Source organism: Mus musculus, chromosome 6 (assembly GCF_000001635.26).
Source record: "Mus musculus strain C57BL/6J chromosome 6, GRCm38.p6 C57BL/6J".
In the NCBI taxonomy this organism is placed as follows: domain Eukaryota; kingdom Metazoa; phylum Chordata; class Mammalia; order Rodentia; family Muridae; genus Mus; species Mus musculus.
The window spans coordinates 145,998,135-146,020,007 of record NC_000072.6 but is presented as its reverse complement, the minus strand read 5'-3'; the positions used below and the strand labels follow the sequence as shown (position 1 = coordinate 146,020,007).

The 21,873-nt window shown below is 47.8% G+C and overlaps 2 long non-coding RNA genes across 7 annotated transcripts in view; one reads left to right on the top strand and one right to left on the bottom strand.

Annotated features, from left to right (window-relative positions):
* The window catches only part of Gm32838, a 111,371-nt gene that overhangs the window by 60,260 nt on the left and 29,238 nt on the right, over positions 1-21,873 (bottom strand). The window lies entirely within an intron of this gene.
* On the top strand, positions 5,904-20,472 carry Gm32914. Of its 5 annotated transcripts, none has more exons than XR_869600.1 (4): positions 5,904-6,862; positions 13,951-14,103; positions 14,314-14,440; positions 17,375-20,472. It is a non-coding gene; the product is annotated as a predicted gene, 32914 (long non-coding RNA). The 5 variants fall into 5 exon arrangements; XR_001785419.1 differs by lacking the exon at positions 13,951-14,103 and adding an exon at positions 10,102-10,146; XR_378162.4 differs by lacking the exon at positions 13,951-14,103 and having other exon boundaries at positions 5,909-6,862.

Genomic DNA, 21,873 nt, shown 5'->3' with positions numbered 1-21,873 from the left:
ACAGACACACATACACAGATACAGATACAGACATACATACAGTCACACACACAGAGACAGACACACACACATACACAGATACAGACATACATACAGTCACACACACAGAGACAGACAGACACACATACACAGATACAGACATACATACAGTCACACACACAGAGACAGACACACACACATACACAGATACAGATACAGACGTACATACAGTCACACACACAGAGACACATACACAGAACAGATTCATAGACACAGACATCTACTCTGACAGAGATGTACATATAAGTCACACCCACAGACACACACAGAGGTTTTAAATGCTACTGGTATTTGAAACGAAGAGCTCTCAGCTCTCACTTCTGGCCGTTCACTTTGATCTGCCCGCATTTCAATCTCCTCATTCTAGCTTCACACTCAGGGCTCTGGTTCTAGCTTCCTTCTGTGTCTTCTGCAGATTCGCTATTACCTGGTTCATCACAGGACTTGGTCCTTGCTCCCTGTCTCTTGTAGGCTCTGTATTCACATTTCTCAGCCAGAGAGTCCACTACTTTATGGTTAAGTGGTTTTCTGCCTCTCTCAGGCATTGGGAAAAGAAAAGACTCAGACTGCAATCCTAGAGCACACGTGAAGGAGAAGCCATGCACTTGCCCCCAGGACTGTGGGTGAAATCAGGAAGACCTGTGAGAACCAAAGTTGCAAACTACCTGAAAGAAAAATGAGTAAATATCCAAGCAGCATGAAATAGTTCTCAAATTCCACAATTATGGCACCACAGGTCAAAGAACTAAGGAAATATCATAGCAAAGATTAGAATTCAAGGACCTATTATTGGTGGGAATATGGAAGAGACGAGGACATAATTACTTTAATTAATGGAGGCAGAAATACCACTGTTTTGTCAATTAAAAGTACAGGTCTAAGGAGATAGTGCAGGGAGTTTCACACCAGTCTTTATTCTTACACACACACACACACACACACACACACGTGTTGAAGTGGTTTTCAGAAGCTCGTAACATCAAATGATATTCAGAGAGGGATACTGGCCTGGCTTAGGATTTTGATTCTCAATTCTGTATGGCTTTGAGGCGCCAACGGCTTTGCTCACCCTCTTTCTTCAGCTGCATAATGGATACTTTGAATTGCCAACTCAATTGGACTATGAAACATTTAAGCCACTTGAGCCATTCTCTGAGAGTGTTTTCGGAGAACATCAGCTGAGATGGGAAGACATGCCCCTTAGTTGAGAGATAGGATCCCATGGGCCAGGGTCCCAGAGGGAAACGGTTGGGGAGGAGAAAGCCAGGTGAGCCTCAGAGTTATCTCTTCCTCAAGACTGTGGGTGCAATGTCGCTGTCCACCCCATGCTGTCATGCCTGCTCTGTCCCGACTCTTCTCAAATCACAGGCCTAAATTAGCCCACCCCTTTATGTTACTTCTTGTCCATGCAAATAATAAAAACTGTCAGGTCCATGGGGAAACTCCAGTAACTACAAATAGAATATTAAAACCCATGCAAGAGAAATATGGTACTCAAAAGTTGTTTGGGGGCCAGGCTGCTATTGGGAGAACTCCTTGAGGCCATTTTGGATTGACATTACACTTCCCTATTCTGACAGCTCTGCTTCCAGAAACATCTCCTGGCTGACTAACTTCTTGTCTCTTTGTCTGTTAGTCTTCTTCTCCGGGAGTCCTTTCATTCCATTGTAAACTCTATCTTCTTCTGTGAAGTCCCTTTATCTACTGCCGATATCATTTTATTTTTTTAAAACTTCACAAAATCCACTAATAATGGGTTCAGATCTCATAAACCACAGAAAATGCAGCTCATTTAGGGGCAGTTAAGGGAATCAAACAATTCTCTCTCCCAATTCCCATCAATTTCATTTCCACAAAGATTTTCTTCCCAGTGAACGAAGAAATCCCCTCTACCTCCCCTGCTCTATCTGACTGATGATTCTGTCTCGAGAATAAGACAAGAATTTGTTGGCTGCTCTACTTTTAGCCAAATGGGACTCCCTGTGGACACCGTCCTGGCTGGAGTGAGCTTCTTCCTTGCTTGAGATCTGGGTCAGCAAAGAGTCCATTTTGCCTTTTGACCTCATGTGTGCTTTTTGAAACCTACCAGAAATGTGCCTGTGCTGTCCACATTTCTGCATAGATACACAGTTTCTTAGCATGTTTCATCTTCTTCTGCAGGTTTAAAGGTTTAATGTGTATTAACAATCGGCCAACACCCAGCCCAGCCTAGCCCAGCCCAGCCTCCTCCATATTGCCCCTTCCCTCAGTGCAAGTTCCATCCCTGAAACATCTCTCAAACATATCAGGCCTCTCTTCCTCTCCATCTTCCTCTCTAACCCTCCTGGCTACTGGGTCCTGGTTCTACCTCTTCTGTGCCTAGGACCTGCTGGGGGAGAATGGAGTAGTCTCGCCTTAAAGTAAGAACCACAAACTTTGGATGGATTCATGGCACAACCTCTCACTAACAGCTCTTGGAGTTGGCTTCTGCTGCCTTCACACTTGTAGAAGGTCCATCCTACAGGGTTTAGATACCTGTGTCCTGACACCCTATCTAGCCATTGCTTCCAGAGTTGGCTCCATGGTCTTCACACTTCCTTTGATCCCCTTCCATCTCTCTCCAGACAGGACGTATCTCTCTGGCCCCACTCCTCTGCTGCAACCTATTCCCAGGACCCAGAGTTGTAGGACAAGAAGCACAGCCTCCCCAAGTGAGTCTTGGGAGGAAGCTGTGGTCATCAGGGTCACCCATAATCCCACCCCTTGCTTCCCAGACTCATTTATTCTGCCTGTCAGAGGCACAACCCAGCTCAGTGATCACTGACTGATGGCAGCCATTCCCAGTGAGGCCTCTCCAAGGAAATGAAATTCTGATGCCCCAAGGTGTCCACTATAGTAGTGTTCTTAATAGCAATCCCTCTTGAGAGTCAAGGATGGTATTATCTATGGGTAATCCTTCGGAGGAGGGAGAACATAGTCACCCTAATCATTATCAGTATGGCTTAAATCTCTCACAGATCCTGAGAGTAAGTGTGCCCTGTATCCTACAGGACAGCATACGATCTGTGCTGGGCAAAATTTTGAGGTGGGTTCTTTTCTTTAAGATACTACGTCATCACTGCCAGGTTAATGCTTCTTGCTGGCATACTGTGTGACATCCTGGTCATGTGCCCTCTACTGTGTCTCCTTTATTGTTAACCAATTGTTCCTTAGCTCTAGTGTACTCTAGGACTGCCTGAGACGGTGCGTTTTGGGTCTGTCTCAAAGTTTCATTCAGTAGATCTGGAGTAGAACCCAAGAATGGCACATCTAAGTTCTTTTTTTTTTTTTTTGGTTTTTCGAGACAGGGTTTCTCTGTATAGCCATGGCTGTCCTGGAGCTCACTTTGTAGACCAGGCTGGCCTCGAACTCAGAAATCTGCCTGCCTCTGCCTCCCAAGTGCTGGGATTAAAGGCGTGCGCCACCACGCCTGGCCACATATAAGTTCTTAAAAGTGGATTATTTCACAAAATCTTAAAGCCTGTATCTCAGACCAAACACACCATGAACCTTTGTATAGTAGTGCAGATCAAGGGCCCTATAGGGAGGAAAGACAAACCTTCAGTCAAAAAGCAGAGTGTAGCATCCCTTTCAGTTGGAAGTCAAGTGTTAGCAGATTTCTATCACATAGCTAGCTGACCTATGAAATGGGATCATATTAGGATCTTGATATTGGTGTCTGTTGATATTAGATTGGACATTTGCCTTGGTGAGTGGAGATCATGAGTAGTCTCAGTCACACTGCGTAAACACTTATGCTTTACACATAAACATTTATTGGGTTAGCAGTGATGTGGCCATTGGTATGTTAATACCAACCAGCTAAGGCATTCTGGGTATACTTTGTTGTTGATGCTCTTATGTATATAGGTATTTTTACACCTTATGTTTAATTCTGTGATGTTTTGAGTTTCTTAGCCAGAAGTCTACTCCTTCAGGTTTTCTCTTTCCAGGCCCATGACCAAAGAGCCACATTGGCCACTGCTCTCAAGACCATCTACTCTTCCTGCAGACCACTTCCTTCTCTACATGAAGTGGCTGACCAGAGCAGCCTCCGCCCATCACAAAGTTTCTGCCTGTTGAATGGATTTCAGTGCCTACTGGGTTTGGGGGGTATTGTGTGTACATGTGTTTGTGGGTATGAATGCAGGTGCACACATGCTACAACATGTGTGTGGAGATGAGAAGACAATCTGGGTGTTTGTTTCTACCTTCCACCTTGCTCAAGACAGGGTCTCCTTGTCCACTGCTATGTGTACCAGGCTAGCTGTCCTCTGTGCTTCTGTGGGTCTGCTGTTTCCACCTTCCAACTCGCTCCAGGAACTCTACAACGATGAGTTATGGGGCCATGATCCATTTTTAGCTTATGTTATATACTGAGCCAGCCCAGTTGTGAATGGAGCTCAGTCTATTTCTTGGTCTCTATCACTGGATCATAAGGGAGTCTCAAACAGTCGTATGTACAAATTGAGGGATGGGGTGTGACCCGCCACAGTGATGACACAAGAGCCCAAGTCACCAGCTTTGTGGCTTACTTGTCCCTTGGTCCTTGCTTTAGGCCCCTTTTAGAAGCCCCCCTTCCATCTCACAATGGCGTGTGGTTAGGCCAATCAGAGTGTATGTTTCATTGAGTTATTCGGCCAGGGCCCCAATCCTGAGGGACAGCTTTGGCCATTAGCTCACTTTCTGCCTCATCTCCCCTGTCAGTAGGATTCAGCATGCTGGTTTTTGAGTGGCATACAAGTCCCTGCTGCATGTGCCATGGCCGTGCTAGAGGCCTGTGGGTTCTTCTCTGTGGTCACCTGACTATTCTTGTTTCAGACACCCAGTGACCACTCTGCTTATCAGAGCTGTCTCCCATATCACAGGGTCTTCTTGTCCAAATAGAAGGGGAGCCTGTATCTTGGTCAGGCCTGGTCCATATCCCTTCCTTGCTCTGGGCCCTTCTTAGAGCTAAAAGTCCATAATTGGCTGTTATATCATCCAATACCAATGATTGAAATGTTATATTATAGTGTTCTCCAGTGCAGTCAGAGGCTCCACTCTGCTGTCTGTCGACTGTATCAGTGTGCAGTGGCCACTGACACTCATCAGAATATCTGATTGGTTTGCTCTCATTTGCTGTTTTACATTTTGATGAGTTAGATGGGAATATGCCGGGACAACTGGCCCTGCATTCTTCAGATTGTTACCAACAGCCTGAATAGACACTCCTTTCCTGCAGTAACTCCGTGTATCGTCCTTCTCTATGGTGCCTCCCACTCCAAAGACAAGCACAGCAATGTGCATGCTTTGAAATGAAGATCCTTAAAGAGATAGATGGGGTAACAGCAAAGGCATATGAACAAACTGAGGAAGTGTGTTCCAGAATTTTCCACTTCTGTTCCTGAACACTCTTGCCACCCTAGTCCCATGACTGCGGTCATCAGATGGCCCGCTACTTTTCCTGCTTTATTGTCCCACTTGCATAATCCACCCAACAGAGCATGATTTTCTTTCCAAATATAACTCAAATGCAAGTCACTTCTCTGTTGAAACCCTCTTGTGTTGGCTGGTGCTTCTTGTCACGTTGCCACAAACCTATACTATCTGGGAAAAGGGAGTCTTACCTGAGAATACACCTCCATAAGACTGGCCTGTAGGCAAGCCTGTGGGGTTTTTATTTTGGTTATTGATGGATGTGGGAGGGTTCATCTCACAGTGGACAGGACCCCTGGGAGGTGGTCCTGAATGCTATACAAAAGCAGGCCAGGCAGGCCATAGGAGAAAGCCAGTAAACGGTACTCCTCTGCTTCAGTTCCTGCCTCCAGATTCCTGCCTCGAGTTCTAATCCTGACTTCCCTCAGTGAGCACTGTGATCTGAAACTAACCCTTTCCTCCTCAAGTTGCTTTTGGTCATGGTATTTCCGAGATGGAATCCTAACACTGTTCCCAGTTTTCTATAGCAGGTACAGATCCAAATTCTCTACTATCACTCTCTGGTGTCTCTGGTCAGTGGGAGCTTGCTACCACCTGCTCATATCTCAAGAACTAGGAAGTATAGAGTGATGCTGACAGGGTTGGGGGCTGTGACCTGTGAGGTCCCACCTCCTAAAGGCTAACACCCTCCAGTAGCAGCACCACCAAATGGGAACTGAGGATTTGAACCTATGAGCATGAGCTCTGTACAGCAAACCCTAACAGCTTTCCCTGTTTTCCTTCCAGGTTTCTACTTGGCATACCCTGTTTACTCAGAGTTACGTGACAGGTTTTCTTGTCCCACTGTCTTGAGTTGAAAGTATCGTCTCTCACTGACCACATGCTTCACGCACTCGTGAAATGGGGACCACATATGGTCATGAAGCTAAAGTTTCAGCATCATAGGCCAATGGGCCCCAGATCTAAATCTAGTTTATCAATGCTATCTGGGCAGGAAGTAGACTCCTAGCTCCTTCTCTTTGACCTCAAATCAAGAATTCTTGTTGAATTAAGTGATAAAAGCCAGCACCTGTGTTTTACTTAGCTTCACCTATGCCTTTAGTCAGCTTTTTAAAATTTCAAATGTTCTCTGAAAATATCTTCTCCATAAGTGTCCCTGTCAAGTGTTTTTTTTAGACCCAAAAATTCTGCCCTTTCTGTTTTCTGTTTGCAGTAGCCAGATTTCCCATGTACATGTGTGGCCATGAAGGAACCCTCGAACACACAGGCCAATAATTTCTCTGTTTCCATTTTTCTATAGGCCAGGAATCTTTTCATCAGACATATGGAAATGTTTATACCTCTTCTGATGGAGTCTCAGCCTCACAGCCAGAGCCACAAGTGACAGGTGAGCCTGGTCTCTTAGAGCCTTTAAATTTTTCTATGAAAAAAAAAAAAAGCAAGTTTTTACAAGATTGGGCACATCCTCTCCCACTGAGAGAAGGGTCACTCTTTCAGAGGTGAAAAGGGAGGGAGAGAGGGAAAAACTCTGCAAGCAGAGACTGGGAGCAGGGCAGCATTTGGGATATAAATAAATAAAATAATTAATTAAAAAAACTGAAAAAAAAAGTCATATCTGGGAGTGGTCATGACCTGTATCCCAGCACTGGGGAAGTAGAGTCAGATGATCAAAGGAAGGGTTCTGACACAAGGTCACAGTCACCTGAGCTGCTGGCTGACACCCTGCCTCAAAACGACAAAGGTGTTTAAAAACATACAAACAAAAACCCCAAAACAAAAAGGCCAGGTCCTTCAAAGGGTAGAAAGCCAGATCCACGTCTCTTGTTCTGCACAGCACTCGCTGGAAGACCCTAAACTCTGAAACCGCCAGAGGAAGGTACAGGGCAGCCATTCCAGCTTTCCGAAAATGACTCAGGCCACACAAAACTGACATGTGGGGTTGCATGAAATTCAAAACCCTCTGCACAGGAAAGGAAATAACGGGGAGTGTCCAGACAGCTAGACACAGAGAACATTCCTTGCCGACTGTGTGTCTGACAAGAGGCTCATCCCTAGGCGTATAAAGAACCCCAAACCTCCAAATATTCCCACCAGTAAACAGACTAACAGCTCTCAGAAGGAGGCATATAAACCAAAGAGAGACATTTGAAGAAAAAAAGAAAAAGGATCAACACTTTTATCCATTAGGGAAATAAAATAACACCAAAGAATAGCGCAAAAGTTATTGGCCAGGTACATCGTCCTCTACCTTTCCGTGGTGACTAGAGAGGAAACCTCATCATTGCCAGCAGAAGGGGGTTTGACACCGTGCTGCCCGTACAGCCACAGAATCTGCCTTTCATCCTAAGAGCAATTTTAGGCTTTAAGTCAGAAACCTCTTAATCCTATTAAAGAAATGTACAAAAAAAAAAAAAATGAGGAAAAGCATCAGAAGAGAGTGTGAAGCCAGGCTAAGTAACACCTCTAACAATCAAAGCCACAGCAGGGGTTGGTGGACCTTCCTGTTCCCAAGCTGATGGCCCCTCAATGGCCTCACCACCTTGGAAGTGGTCTTAGAATCACAGCCAAGTTCTCAGGGCCCAGGAAGAGAAAAGAAAGCTAGTTACAAGTCTCCCACCTGTCCAGTTGTGCTGCCCACCATATTGGCTGTGGGTGGGGCTCCTTCCACAGGATAAGAAGACTTGAGCCCTAGTGGGTAATGCTGGCAGTGTCGACCTGTTCCTGACAGGCTCCAAAGAACTTGCTTCTTCTCCTGGGCTTGGAGATGGTGGCTCAGTGGGTAAGAGCACTTGCTCTTCAAGCACAGTGACGTGAGTTCAAATCGCAGCACCCTTGTGAGGATCTGGATGTGACTGCACTGTGCCTTGTAGCACTGGTATCAGAAAGGTGGAGATGGGTCAACTCTGAGAGCTTGCTGGCCGCTGGCCAGTCAGCCTAGCTAAAAATATGGTCTTCTGGTCCAGTGAGAGACTCTATCTTAAGGGGATAAGGTTAAGAGCAATAGAGGAAGACACCTGATGGTGCACAGGGTACACGAACCTACACACTCATGTACATATATCATATACACCACAGAAAAGAAAAAAAAAAACAAAACACTTGCTTCTCCATGTCTACCTATTTGGCTGGGAGACAAACAGAGGCAGGGGAGGAAAGGGGGAGAGGGAGTACACTGTATAGGGATGTACATATACATATATGGAGGGAGGGGGTGACCATGCATGTGTGGGCCATGTGTAACCATGCACTGTATAGAAATGACCACGCATTTGTACACCTGCATTGAATCAGAACTCAGCTGGCATTTCCCAGGTGCTGCGCACCTTAGGGCTTTTACTTGCTGTTGCTATTGTTTGAGATTGGGGCTCTCATGAGTCTGAGTCCACTGGTTAGGCTGGGCTAGCTGGAGAGTGAGCCCCAGGGATCCACCTCCTTCTGCCTCCGCATCTCTGGGATTACAAGTGTGTGCCACCACACCCAGCTTTTCAACGTGAGTTCTGGGAGACTGAACTTGGGTCCTCGTGCTTGCGATACACTGGGCCACAGCAGCTTGGACTTCTGACCTCAGCTCTGGGATGTCACTGGCTTTGTTCTTGCTGTCCTGATTCCAGGACTACATCTATACACAACACAGCTCTGCTTCTTTTTCTTCCTGGCACCCACAAAGGTCTCCATCTCACCTCAGACACTCATTAACACAGGTGTCTGGGGCTTCCCTAGAAATGATGTGGCTTTTGCTGCTCCTACTGGGCAGAGCCTGCTGTGGCCTTCCCAGAAAAGCCTCTCTCCTTTGTCCTTACAGGGCCTGAATTGGCCTAGTTCTGGGAAGCTGCCCAGTGGGAACCAACCTTGTTTGCAGTCCTTGTCTGTGTTTGGCATAGGGGAGCCTTTCCTCAAGGGACAGCCTGTACCTGAGCTGACTCAAGCCGAAAGGGTGGCCTGGCCTTCCTTTTCCAGATCTGTGGTTTGATAGTATTCCCGACCCAACCACAGTTGCCTTGGCAGCAGGCAGTCCCTGAGGCCTGCCGGGAAAATTCCATACTCCGATTTGGCACCTGTTCCTGGTAGCAGACAGGCCTGGACTGCTAGGGAAGAATGCAGACATGATAAGTTAGATACTGAACTGGTTGGGGCAATGGCAGTCCTTGCAGACAAAAGGAGCCCGAGAAGCTGAGTGAGAGAAATGGCTTCTTGTTGCTCCCGTGTGGGCAGTAAATCCCTGCCCTCCCCAGGATTGCCCTGGTCTGGCAGGATGGAGCACAGATGATCCCCGATGGCCTACGTGCCAGCCACAAGCCACGCTTGAACACTGCTAGTTCAGCCTCCACAGAGAATCCCTTCTCCGGGGATGAGAGCTGCTGTTCCAAACCCCAGTGAACTGGAACGCATCCACCCTGCAGTGCTCTGTGGCTGGCTGAATCGGGATGTTGGCCTGTGTGTGTGGGAAATGTCGCCCGTTTCTCTGAAATCTGAGTATAAAAAGCCATGTGACCATACAGGAGCTATAGTTCTAAAAACGTTCACTGCCTTGTGCTTGATACCCTCAGTTCCTTGGGGTGGCAAGCAAGCTTCTGTCTTAATGATAGTCTAGCATAAAATAATACAAATCGTTGATTTCTGTTTTAGCCTGCTCATTCCAAATGGCTGGTTCGGAACAGGTGAGAGATGAAGGTGAGAAGAGACAGAAATAATACTCCACGACTGTCTCTTTGGCTCTGGGGACATCTCCTAAGAGGTCAACGCTCCTCCTTGTGCTTTGGAGCGTGTGTGTGTGTGTGTGTGTGTGTGTGTGTGTGTGTGTCCGTGTCCCATGCTGGGAGCTGGGAAGCGGGTCCAGTCTCCTGCAGCTGCGGTGCCCAGCCGAGCAGAGAGGGAACAGCGGGAGGTGCAGGCAGGCATAAGCTTTGGTAAACTGTTGTTGACATTACATTTTATCCACAACTAAAAACCACCTTTGAAGGAATGAAATAAAGCAAAATAAACAAAACAAAGAGAGGGAATAGTGAGAGAACCCTGTTTTCTTTACTGGGAGGAGAATGGAGAAGGAAAAGGATAAGGACCCACAGAGCCCTCAGGCATCCCATGGGAGATGACAGCCACTGCCCTCCCCAAGGCATGCTGAAAGCACCAGCCTCTCAGAGCAGAAGGGAGGGTTCCTAGTTGGCACCTGAGAGGTTTCCAGGGCAAGCATCCTGACCAAGGAGTGCTGCTGTGAACAGAAAGGACAGCCAGGAGTATGCCCAACAACACTGCAGACAACCCAAGTGGCCAGGCTTCTATGCCATCTCAGAGTCCTTGAACTACAAGGCAGGGGTCCCAAGCCTCACCGGGAAAAGGTTCTAAGTGTCTTGCAAATGGGAAAATCCTTATAATGAGTATGCATAGAAAAGGCATGAAGTCATATCACCCCAAAGAGGCAGAGATGGGGAACTAGCAGAAGTGAAATAAGCCCCCAGCCAGCACCCTTTGATGGTGACTATGGCTATAAAAACTTCAGAAGCCCACAGAGGGAGAGAGAGCAAAGGCCTCAGAGGGCAAAGACAATAGACATGCTGTGAGTCTGGCATGCCTTCACCTGGCCTCACATGGCTCTCATGGTAAGTAGAGGCTGGAAGATGGCTGTGTGCTTGCTGATAGTGGGTTGTGTGCCCAGATACCCTGTGACTCACCTGCAGAAGGCACTCACCACACTCCCATCTGCTACCCCTGCTCTCCGCCTCCAAACAGAGCTGGCAGCTGGAGATGGCCCAGGGACTGTCACTTTCCCTCCCTTTTCCACCCCACCTATCAGAAGTGACTCAGTTCCCATCAGTAACCCCTAGCTGTCCTGTGGCTTGAAGAACACTCACTCCTGTGTTAGCCAGCTAGGGCTGCTATGATGAATCCTCCCAACGGGTACTTCCAACAATAGAAACGTATTTTCCCACTGTGGAAGCCCACAGCCAGAGAGTGAGATCCACCACCAGGGGTGGTATGCAGAAAGCAACCTCTCAACACCATGCTGCTTGGCTGTGTGCCCAGATCCATGGAGACCAGCCGAACTGGATTAGAAACCTCCTTATCAATCTCGTTTAGCCTTAGAGCCCTCTTTTAAGGGCTTCAAATATTGCCATGTGGGAGTTCAAGGTTTTACATATGGATCTGGACTCACAGAGACACTGTCCTGTCCACAACACGCTTGGTAAATGTACTATCCCTGACGTGATTCCAGAATGAATTCCCTTTAAGCAGGAGGTAAGCCAGGGAGCCTAGACCCACCACTGCAACCCTGCTAGCATGGAAAGGAAGCCCCGTGTTTTTGTCTCCCGGCAGGGATGGTCCAGGCATGGTCAGCAGAAGGTAATTTTTTTGTTAGTTTGACTTTGCCCTTGGAGGTGGGAGCTCAATTTATGTTGTGTTTCTATTCCCATCTATGTTCCTCAACACCACAGTTTATTTAGGGACTCGTGTATCCATGGAGACACGGAGAACTTCTGGGGGACTTCTGGCCTGCTCTCTTGCTGCCCGGGTGCTCTCTACCACGGACATGAGAGTGATGATCTTAGCAGCAATTCGTCACGCCTCCCACAGCAGCATCTGCCAGACGCCCCGAACATTTTACAGATGAAACAAACCTCTCCATTAGTGATAATATGCACTCGAACCTCACAAGCTCCTCACAAGAGGAGAAGGAGAGTGTGACTTACTCTAAATTGTTTTGATTACTGAGTGCGTGTAAGTGAGCTGCGGTACAGGGAGATTCATGAGTAGCCTGAGACCTTTACTGGGAGCATGGCGTCAGAGCATGCGGCCTCCCAACTTCTAATCAGCCTCTTTTGCCACACGCCAGAAGGAGGTGAAGGAAATAAGACATCTGATTTTAATAGAATATTTTTAAAATCTCTTTTAGAGTAATATACCTTAAGGAAAAGATATATCTGACTTGGCAAGGAAAGTTGTCAGTCAAATTCATGAGACTTGGGGTCTGTGAATCGGCTGCTTCCATGGTTTATGGCAGTGGGGGTGCCCAGGTGGTAGGCCTTGCCTAGGACAACTTGCTTTTCTGGTGCTGTGTGTGGCACAATCCTTCTGGCCATCATACAGAGCGTGGCCGGATGAAAGATACCAGCATTAGACGGCTGGCCTTCTAGAAAACAGAGAACCCCGTCCTTCTCTCAGGTTGAAGGAAGTGCACTGTGAGGCCACTCTATGGCAGATGGAGATGCACTTATCCATCTCCATGTTGCTAATTCCATTCAGGAAGATCAAGGGCTCTTTCCTAAGAGGGAGCTAAGGAAGTGCTCTCTCTCCCTCTCTTTCTCTGTCTCTCTCTCTCTGTCTCTGTCTCTCTCTCTCTCTCTGTCTCTCTCTGTCTCTCTCTCTGTCTCTCTCTCTGTCTCTCTCTCTCTGTCTCTCTCTCTGTCTCTCTCTCCCGCCTACAATCTCACTTTGAGAATTGGAAATTTGGGGAGGGTGTGGTGACATTCTCTCACCAACCACTCCTGGCAGATAGAGCTGAGCTTGCCCCTCCCCCTTTCCTTCAGACCTCAGACTAGATTTAGAAGCCTCCTCAACAGAACAGCTGTCAACAGAGGGCTTTGGCCACAGGGTACCTCCTGGGCAGCTCAGATTTCCTAGTACGCCACACTGCCTGCAGGCTTCTCACCCTCCTCTTTATTCCTACCCAAATGAGGCCAAGTCATAGACATGATAAGATGTGGTGGATAATGGAAAGGGTCCAAGCAAGGTGGGGGACTATAGAGAGGAGCATCTCATACGTATATGCACAGGCATCACCTGCCAATCTGGAAAACGCACGTGCTCTGATTGGTTAAGTGTGGAATGGGTTCTGAGAATCAGCTAATATATTTGTTTCTTTCTAATCTAACATAACTATATTTTTATCTGTGCATAATCATATTTAACAGTACCATATCAGATAATTCAAGTTTGGCAGAAGGAAGTTGTTCTTTCTTTAATGTTCTCATCACAAAGCATTTAGTATAGCTGCTAGACAACACAGTAAGCTGAGTCCAGAATCACTATTTAAAAATCTCTGAAGGAGGCTCTTTGGTCCCAGACATAAAATAATCTAGTTGTTGTCAATGGTTTGGGCTTGCAATGCCCCCCCCCCCACAGGCTCCTGTGTTTGCACAGCTGCTCCTCAGTGGGTGTCACAATACTGGGGAATTGTGGAACTTCAGCTGGCATTAGGAATTAGGGACTCGGGGGTGAGCCTTGAAGGTTACAGCTTTTCCCTGCTTCCCAACCCAATCTCTGTTCCTCAGTCAGTGTCATGTGAGAAACCATGAGGACAGCTCCTGCCACCACAGATAGTCCCACTTCAGCTGCCCCTGCCTTCTCCACCACGGTAGACTGATCTTCTGAGTCAAAACAAACCACTCCTTCCTTGAGTTATTTCTGTCAGGCATTTGGTCACAGTGACAGGAAAACTCAAAGAGCTACCTCCCACCCCACCATACCTGCTTCTCTTAGAGATGCTATCTGGGTACATGAAGAAAGGTTCTACCCTCTGGGGCCTCGTAGTAGAATGAAAAGATGAAAGATGATGTCTGTGAGTTTGCCTGGAATCTTCTGGAACATCCCCATTGTCTGCTCTGAAGTGGCTGCCCTGGGATACATCAACTGGTGAGTCTCCTCTAGGCTTCGAAGTGAATCCGATAAACTGATCTGAAAGAGTGTTAATAGATAAATGGCATAGATGTCCTCCTGTGTTGACGAAGACAATCTAGGCACCTAGATGACCTTAAGCATGATAGTCCTGCTTTGTAAGGGCCTCTCAGCTTGTGCCATAGTGCTCAGTGCTTGGTGTCTGTTTCTTCCCCTGTGTGCACCCAGTAGGGCTAGTGACTCAGAGACGACATCGCTTGCCCTGGGTCTCATCACAATCCAAGCAAAACTTGAGCCCAGTCAAAGTAAAAGAGGATGCACAGAAACACCAACAGTGCCTGTGGGCCAATTGAAGGTAATTACAGAATAAAACTCAAGAGCCCTCACTTTTACCCTCTGTGGTTCAGGCGTCCGTGTACTCCTAGATCTGGCCATAAGCAAGCATGAGGCAGTTTAAATATGTGATACGCTGAGCAAAACCCTTCAGGCAAGCAAGTCCTTTGAAGTGAATGAATTTATGAAGTTCAAGGCCACAACTTAAAAACACACATTTCCTGTTGCCTAATTTGCAAGAGGAATAGAGCTTAATTTCTTCCTCATATACCACTCGCTGCAAAGAGGTCTTGACTTGGGTCCTGCTGAAAGCCTCTTTCAGTCGCATCACAAAGAGGCTGGAGTTTGGGCTTTTAGAGCTCTCTGCTAAGAGTGCTGTTTAGTTGCAAACCCACTCCACAATCAAACATGAGCCCAGGAGAGGAGCCTGGGCCTGCGGAATAGAAGGGGCCATCATTGTGCATGTGGGACCAAGGTGTGCAAATCTTTCCACCAAGCTAATGAATTCTCCCAGCCCCCTTTCAGTTTGCTTCTGAGTTTGGAAGGAAGCAGCGGGCAGTTTGGGTGACTTGCCCAGGGCCACAAAATTTGCCACTAGTAGGGTTTGGGATGACACAGGGGTTCATCCCAGGCTCACAGACCTTCCTCTGTCAGGCTTACCTTCCTTTGGTTCCGCTACAGGGATATTAGAGTTACTGGGAAGAAGAAAATGGAGAGAAACAGGAAGAGGAGGAAGAGAGGGAGAGGGGAAGGAAGAAGAGGAGGGAGAGGCAGGGAAGAAGGACATTCGTATCACACAGACACTGCAATATCTGATGTCTGTAGATACCGTAGTATCTGACATCTGTCTGTCTTCCATGTACTCAGTAGAGGATGAAAGCTGAGATTTGACTGCTTGGCACAGGCAGCACAGGTCAGTCCTGGGTCTGGTAGGATGGCTGCCTGCTGAGTCTCTGAGAGGAGAAACAGATAGGCTTTACCTGGAGCCCTCCCTGGACTCCAGCCAACCACATCCAAGCCCTGAGTATAGAGAACTTTGATTCTTACTGTCAGTTGTCCCAGATCCAGAAAGCCGGGCTGCTGAGAATGTTCAAGGACAGCTCATTCTCTAATTCTAGTCTTCCCCAAACGGTGACCTCATTCATGAAAATTGAGATAAATTTTCTTTCCCACTCTCTCCTGACTCGCTGGGCTCAGAAGGCAACCCTAAACCTCAGATCCTTTGACCAGCTCTTGCAAAGCCCTTGGGTTCCAACTGGAAGGACTTGAGTCTTGAGTGGACAGACAAACAGAAACCATGCTGTCCTTCACATCTCTGCACATCACTGCTGTGTGGAATTTCCCATGTGAGCACAGCTTGGGGGATAGCCTGTCCTTGCACCTGTGTGAACCCTCTGAGGTTGAAAGCCTGTGAATAGCCCAGAGCTTCCCATGCCTCAGACCTGACTAACTTGGCAGAGGTTAAGCTCTGTCATGGACTCTCCCATTACCTGCTATTTAACTTCCTTCTCCTCCCACAACAAGAACTGTGGCAAACAGAGCGAGATTGCTCACCCTCATTGTGACAAGGTCAGTGCGGAGCTAGATGCTCGCCACAAGGCAGACACTGCAGGGGAAACCAAAGAACAGCAGCATGAGCGGCCCAGGGCCCTTTCCTAGGACCTGCTTCTCAGACACTGGAGCCACAGCCTCTGACACACCAAAGGCCTTTGTCCAGCGTTTAACACCTTAGAGATCCCAGTTCTGACATCACCTGCTCTAACTCCCACCCAGGCAAGTGAAGAGTCCACAGTCTTCAGGGACATGCCTAACTGGCCCATAAAGTATTCCCTGTACTTTGTGTTCCAGAACTCTTGTGGCTCTAGGATTCCTGTCCGAACAGCTCAGGTCTGATTTCCAAGACCTGGGACTTTGTCCAGACTCATTTATGAAGGGTAGCCAAGGGGTACAGTGTGTTGAAGAAGTGATAGGGGCTGGAGGCCACACATAAGTAGGCTGGGGTCACCACACACACATGGTTAGGTCCTCCATGTCTACTCTTCCCCAGTCTCAATGCAGGCCAGGGTGTGAGAACCACTAATGTTCTTATCTTAGGGAATGCACTGGCTAGATCAGTACCCCACTCCACATGGGTCCAAGGCTAGATCAGCACCCCAATCCACATGGGTCCAAGGCTAGATCAGTGCCCCACTGTACAAGGATACAAGGCTAGATCAATGCCCCACTCCACATGGGTAAATCAGCACCCTACTCCACAAGGGTCCAAGGCTAGATCAGTACCCTATTCCACAAGGGTCCAAGGCTAGATCAGTGCCCCACTCCACAAGGGTACAAGGCTAGATCAGCACCCTACTCTACAAGGATCCAAGGCTAGATCAGTACCCTATTCCACATGGGTTCAAGGCTAGACCAGTGCCCCGCTCCACAAAGATCCAAGGTCATTGTCCTACTCCTCACAGACCCAGAGACCAGATTTCTGCTAATCACTCCTGAATTTTTTTCTGCTGAACTCTAGAAAATATGCTTTCTATTGCCACTTAGAAATGTCATCTCAGACTTCACATGATGAAAACTTGCTTTTAAACCTTGGCCTTAGACATCATATCCCTCTCCTGTCCCCACTCTTAGTAATTGGCAGATCCAATGGCCCAGGTGCTCGAGCTGGAGGACCTGGGAGTACCCTTATTTCATGGTGGCCTTTAGTCCCTAACATCAAATACATCAGCAGTATCCTTACATGTTACCTAAGATACTATTTCTCTTATACCCCTTCTCAAACCACCACTGTTGCTTCTGCCCCCACTGCTGATCTACAATCTACCTCCCCCTAATGGTAAGTCAGATGGCCCATGCCTTTCCCCTGTGTGATAGTGGGGTACCAGCTTCTCACAGCCCATGGGTGTGGCCTCTGCCTCCCTTTCCTACCTCACTCTATTCCGCTCTGGAACTATCTCAGCAGGCTGCCACCCCACCCCTGATTCCAAGGGCACAGAAGGCTCATCCACCCTCTGTATGGCTAGCACATCTGAATGTGAGGTTTCTGATCAGTTGTCACCAGCCCTGGAGCCTCCTCAGCCACCTACCAAGCAAAAGTCTTCATCGTGGCCATTCCTGGACCCCCAGCTGTCTCTTCATCCCTACGTGATGCCTCCTGCATTTGAAATTGTTTTAAAAGATACAGTTTGGGAAGTGTCATTCTGGACATAAACTCTTTAAAGACAATGGACATATGTGTCTGGCCCATACCTCTCTCCCCTGTGCCTAGGATGGTACAATCCACAGAGCAGGCACAGGGATGAAAATACGTTATGTATGCTATAGACATCCGTGAAGTACTGGTGGATATGACAGACAGCTAAATAAAGGTGACATCTCCTATGTCCCTGGGGGACTCAGGCTCAGTCATTTTGTTCCATACTCCAAAGAGTAAACTTAGTGTTAACTGCTTCTTCTTTTCTAGTCATTCACATTGCCTTTCAGAGCCCGTGGGCGCCCTTCTAGGCCCCAAGTACTTTGAGAAATGGGCTCCCACCTCGAGAATGACAGGTTCCAGCTCTGTTCACTGGGGACAGACCCATCCCCAGAGTCCTGTGGGTTTGTCTGGGCACCGAAACGACAAGAAGGTCTCTGTTCCTGGTGGCTTTTGTCACTTTGTTTTCTTCGTGCTTGGTGGCTCGCTCCTACCTCACAGCCAATCACCGCACTGCCAAATGGTGCGAAAGATTTACCGGAATTTCGTTTTCAAATAAACCACAAGCTTGGATGAGCTAATGCTGTTCCACATAAAAAAGCCACAAAACTGGACAAATTCACGTTGTTTCAAGAAGAGAAACTTGTCGAAGCCATCGGCTTTGCCTGTCTCAAATGACTGCCCCGAGACCTACACGCAAGAGGTCCTTCCTGTAGGAGCCCAGTGCACAGAGACCAGGAAGCCTCTTTCTGTCACCATTGCTTCCCAGCTAAAAGTGTTTCTGTCAAGGTCACATCCTCACACCAAGCACCCACGGGTGGCAATATTCCATTCCATTCTGTCAGCACCACAGGTCTCTCTTCTACAAATGTTGACTGCCCGTGGCACAGGCTCCAACCCAGAAAGTCCTCCATGGAAGCTCAGCAGAATCGCCCAGTGCAGGAACACGAGCCGGCCCTGATCCTCAGCAGCAGAGGCAAGACAGTGTCTCGGACAGGGCTGTCAAGACCAGAGTCCTAGACTTCACTGCTTCACGACGTTGATATCACAAACAGATTGTAAGCCTGCCAAGAACATGGTTCTCTCAGCCTTAATATGGAGACAGCAGGAAACCAAAGGTGTCATTGTAAGATGAAGCCCAAGCAAATGGATAAGGTCCTATAGCTCTGTGCCCTGTGCATAGTGAGTATTCCTAAGTGTGAACATTATGTGGAATGATGATTATGATGGTGGTAGTGGTGGTGATGGTGGTGATGGTGTTGATGATGGTGCTGCTGATGGTGGTGGTAGTGGTCATGGTGATGGTTGTGGTGGTAAATTCAGGCATGCAGCTACCCCAACTCCTCCTACATCACTGCTAAAGCAGTGGTTCTCAGCCTTCTTAATGTTTCAACCCATTACGTCAGCTCCTCATGCTGTGGTGACCACCAACCATAAAGTTATTCTGTTGCTACCTCATAACAGTAATTTCACTACTGTTATGAACTGGAATCTCTGACATGCAGGATATCTGATCTCTAACCCCCTAAGGGGTCAGGACCCACAGGTTGAGAACTGCTGATCTAGTGCTAAAGGGCTAAAGGACCAGTCTGAGGAGTGTGCCCTGGACTTCTGTGGTCAGCTGAACAGAAATCAGTCGCCACAGCAGAAGCTAAATGAGTTCCCAGTAAGGAATCTAAGAACAGCCCCATCTTCTCTCCTTCCTTCCCAGCCAACGCCAGAATAGGTGGGTTTACAAAGTTCGTGACAGATTAGAATCGGTGAACTTAGCTACTTGCTCTTATATTACATCGTCAGGACTGGTAGATATCTGTGATCTGGGGATTGAAACTCGGCCACACGTGGGATACGGAACTCCAGAATTCATTCAGCACATGGAATCGGTACTCTGTGATGAAGAGAAATTTTTGTAGCTCTAAAAAGCTGTTTCTGATGAGTCGTAAACCTGCTTGTATATTCTAACACAATTGCTAGTGGCGAAAACTAAGCTGACGGTAAAGATGGTGGGTGGGGACAGTTTAAAAGTGCCCCCAATCCTAAATACTTCACAAGTTTCACCTTGGTCTTCAAAACCACCCTGTGTGGGAGGGGCTCTCGGTGTCCCATGTCACAGACAAGGACCCACACAAAATGCTAACTGCACTCCAGGATCAGAGTCAGTATAAGTAGCGGATGAGGAACCCTCTCCAGGCACCTGGGCCTTCCTTGACCTCTGGTTATGCTGATCCCAGGAGGGAGGGCTCAGCTATCAGAAAGTGTGTACACTGAATAAAACATTTCTGACTACTTAGTTTCTTTACTCATTGCTGGAACGGAGCGCTTGACAAAGGCACCTTAAAGGGGGAAGGAATTGCTTTGAATCACGGTTTGAAGATAGCGTCCATGGCTGTAGGAGCTGGAGGCAGCCGCTCTCCGGGCGTCTGCAGTCAGGAATCACAGAGAGATGGAAGCTAGTGCTCGGCTTGCTTTCTCCTTGTTATTCAGTCTGGGCCCCAGCCCATGGGATGGTTCTGTTCGGTTGGGGTAGATCTTTCCTGTCAATGAATCCTGTCTGGAAATTTCCTCATAGCATGCCCAGAAGTTTGTCTCCTATGTGATTTTACAGCTTCCCCCTTTGATAATATTAACTACCACAAGGTTCATCAGGCAAGTCACCCTGAACACACCGACCTGCCGCAACATCAAACACATCTGACCAGCTTCATAAGAGGCCCCACATGCCCTTCCAGATTTTCAGGGGCTTACAGAAGAGAGACTGGGAAGATGCTGGCTTCATGACGACACATGGAAAAGCGTGATGGTGTGGGGAGAGGGCTGTCACAAGAAAGCATTTGCTGATATAAATTTATAAATTTTCAAAATGATATGTACTTTCCTGTGTGTTTTGTAGGGTGCGTGTGCCTCAGTGAACACAAGGAGCAATTTTCAGAGCCAGTTCTCCCTCCCCGCCATGATGGTTACTAACATCAACCGGACAGACTGTGGACTCCCTTAGGAGACAAACTTCAGGGATTGAATTCTGTTTTTATTTTTACCTCACAACACAAACATAAGATATCTCCCCACCCTTTGATAAAGCAAACCTTCTGACCTCTTAGTTGGTATTAACAGGTCCCTTTCCCGACCCACCCTAGGATGCACTTCACCAGTTTAGGGTTGAATGATATTCAGCAAAAATTCTCTCTCATTCCGAAGACTTTTCCTTCATCTCCACTCTCCTGGACCTTGGCGGGGCCTGGTAAAGCCCTGAGGCTCTAAGGATCCCTTAGTAGGTCAGCCACAGTTCAAACCGTGTCCTCATTAAGTGCACAGCTGGGCTTCCCACCAGAAAGCCTCCCTAGTCAGCCCTTGGGAAGCCCCAGGGAACCTGCATTTCAGACCCCAAGGTAGTGCCTCCCCGACTAGCTTTCCATGTTTTACTCCAGGTTTGGATGAAGCAATACAAGGGAGAAATCCATTCTTTCTGCTCCCTCACTCTGACCGTGACTCATTACTTAGCACAGACCAAATGGTTCCCCACCTCCCAGGGAGGAGGCTCGGAGCCCGGAGCCCGTTACATAAGTGGCTTCCACAGCTGCTGCTGGTAATTGAAAGTGAAGCTCTTCTGATGTGGGGCCTGCTGGGAGTGGTGTGACTCTTTCCTCACCCCGTGATACCATCTTTATGGGAGAGGCTCCCAGAGCCAGGGTGTGGTGTGTGTCGGGAGTGTCCTGCACAGTAGGCCTAACTTCTGAATAGCTTGTGCTTTCTCCCTTGTTAAAACATGGCCCTTCCACGTCGTCTCTGATCTTAATCTCCCAAATGAGCTGGAGCTGAGCTTCACGAGGCAGGATTTGCCTGGCTCTGCAAAGCTCAGGAGGAAATGTGGCTTGGGGTTTCTATGCCCAGAGACCCACCCAAGAAGGACCACCCAGGAACACCGTCTCTGGGCAAGGAATTGCAAGAGCTGTGCTTACGTAAAAATCTCAGAAGAGGGATCCCGGACATCAGAGCTGACTTGCAAGGCCCAGGGCAAAGGAGACTAGTTTGATCTGATTCTGGAGGAAAGTGACTAAATGGCTCTTGAAAAAAACCTAGGGATCCTGTCTAGACTCCCCCACCCCCACCCCAATCCTGGCTTCCCTACTGACACTGCCAGGGAATTGCTTTTAAGGAGTTATGGGAAGCCAAACATACCCCGATATATGTCCACTTCCAGGACCTATTTAATGCAGAGATGGTGAGGCTTGCAAGACCCTTACATGGAAATGCATGCCCACAGGGGA